Source organism: Stegastes partitus, unplaced genomic scaffold, assembly GCF_000690725.1.
Source record: "Stegastes partitus isolate 25-593 unplaced genomic scaffold, Stegastes_partitus-1.0.2 Scaffold1294, whole genome shotgun sequence".
Classification (NCBI taxonomy): domain Eukaryota; kingdom Metazoa; phylum Chordata; class Actinopteri; family Pomacentridae; genus Stegastes; species Stegastes partitus.
Window position 1 is genome coordinate 189,582 of NW_007579025.1, and position 2,737 is coordinate 192,318.

Sequence of the window (2,737 nt, forward strand, 5' to 3'; positions counted from 1 at the left end):
GTCCAGGGTGTCCCCTACCTTCACCCTAAGTCGACTGGGATAGACTCCAGCCCCCCCACGACCCTAGCGAGGACTAAAGGGTGTATAGTAAGTCCGGTGAACACAAAAGTAGGGGTGCTGTAGTTGGTGGACTGATGGCTAAGTACAAAGTCACATCAAGCAGCTGTGATTCTGAGACTACAAAAAGGATTTTTACATTAAAAAACTCTGTCACTCACTTGCAGATAAGGTGGAGGCGCTTCTTACTCTGAATAAGTAGCATCTCCCTTCTGCTTCCCCCTCAAATGTATTCATACCCTTCCATTTACGAAAAGGCAAAATTCACAATAGTCACTCAAATAACTGAAAACAGAAAAAAAGTAATAATAAATAAAAATTTGCTAAATTTTAATTTAGTGATATAAGACATTGCTTTTGAATTGTGGTTGAAAATATTCATTTAAAAAACAAACAAAACTGTCTAATTAGAGCACTTTGCTGATGAGCAGTGGGCCAAAATCAAAACACCTGTCAACAGGTGCAGAAGTCTGATTGAGAGTTACAGAAAACACTTGATTGCAGTGATTGGCTCAAAGGGTTGTTCAACAAAATATTAGTTTACAGATCCCATCATGCTTGTTTGCTTGTTTTTTTGTTGTTTTTTTTTCTTTCTTTTTCATTTTTTAAAATATTTCTGTTAAACCACAATTCAAAAGCAGTGTCCTGATTTTCGTTAAATTTTTATTTATTATTGCTTTTTTTCAGTTTCAACTTATTTCAGTTACAGCTGTTTTTTCCTTCTTTAATGGGAGGTTATGAATAAATTTGAGGACGACTATAGCTACAACTTTTTTTTTCTTTATTAATCCACAACAAAATTCTTTTGCCAGGTATTGCTCAAAATTACATAACATTTTAAATTGCAGTGCCCAGTAGAAAAGCAATAAGATACGAGTACGATAACCAGAAAACTAGAAAATGATTCTGAGGTAGTTAAGTAACATCACACATGATAATGAAATAATTCACATGAAATCAAAACACATGAAGTCAAAATATTGCACCAGAAAACAGAAATGCTGCACATGTGCATGAAAATTAAATATTGCACATAAAAATCAAATATTACACGTTACTGAAACTGGTATTGCACAAACTATAAAGGAAAGTAATATTGCAACTGATATTGATGGTATAATTCCGATTTAAGTGTCCCATGTTTCAGCTGTCATTCCTACACAATGGGGAGGAGTAAAAAGGTCTGATGCTTACAAGTAAAATGTAGTTTAGGAGTGAACAAGCAGTGGTACATTCACTAAATTACAGCAGTTGATTACAGGTTGAGGTACTCGTACTTTACGTAAATGTTTATTTCATACTCCAATTATTTACTCCATGACATTTCACAGGTAAATACTTTGTTTTTAGTTCCACTGGCTGATATTCAGTGGTGGAAAGCAAGTGATAGGAAGAGTCCTACCAATGGAACAGTGTTTTTAGTTAAAGCCAAAAATCATAAGCAACAAATAAATAAATATTCCTACAATGTGAAGGAAGTGTAACTGATTGTAATATTTGTTTTCCAGCTGCTGCCACTGGATAGCGCCACATACCAGATGAGGCTTCATAGATGCTTACTCATACTTGGACCTGTTAGACGGAAGACGCAGTCACATCTTTAAATATGTAAAAGTAGAAATATCAACATGTAAAATATCTGTCACAGCTCAGATTAGAACTAAATCTATTTACATTTCAAAGTAAAAGCTCTCAAAAGACCATTATAGTATTCATTTTTGTTTATAATGAATTAACACATAATCAGCGAGGAGGAGCTAATTTTATTACTTTGCATACTGTAGTGGTGGAAAGCAACAAAATACACATGTACAATTTAAAACACTTATATGCCATGTAAGTAGCTCCATTTTATGCTACTTTATACTTTCGCTTCAGTGCATTTCAGAGGAAAATATAATATTTTCTACTTCATTACATATATTTTGCAGCTTTAGTTACATTTACAGCATTTACATGTTCCCAAGCTGCTGGCTGAAGCTAAATTCTTACCAGATATCAAATCTTCTCATCTAACTCTCCGCCAAATACAAAACATTTCACAAAATACCAGATGTTAGTTCAGAATGTTTGACTTTAACTAATTTTGGGGCAATGAATAGGGGGTTGAGTATTTCACTGGAAGAAAAAAAATCTTTGACCTTGTATGCAGGAAAATAATGCTACTTAATGTCTGTTATCAATTTCCACTCATTAAGCTTTCAGCCAGACTGATCGTTACACAGCACCTGCATCACGCCAAGCCTGTGTGTCTCACTTCTTTCGTTTCTGCTTCATCCACCTCGGTTGTTCAGTTGTCAAAAGCCTGCTGGGTCAAAGATTCATCAGGATGACTGCAAAATGATAGGGGTTAAGCAGCACCAGGAAACCATATCGCTGCACCCCGGGTCTAAACAACCACTGACCGTACCTCCCCTCCACATGCACACACAGCACATGGCTGGGAGTGCTGAGCATCTCATGTCACAGTTCATGCCAGACAGAATCAGCAGAGTTTGGAAAGAGGCAGCTACTCATTTTAAATCAACAACCCTTAGGTTTCTGTTCTAAGCTGTTGCTAGAATTCACTGGTTCTATATTTCAGCAGATCCAATGAGTGTCATATCTGATATAAGCTCAAGTTTAATAATAGAAGACATTGACCTGCTGCTGCTGATCACATTTATTGTCATAAAATAAC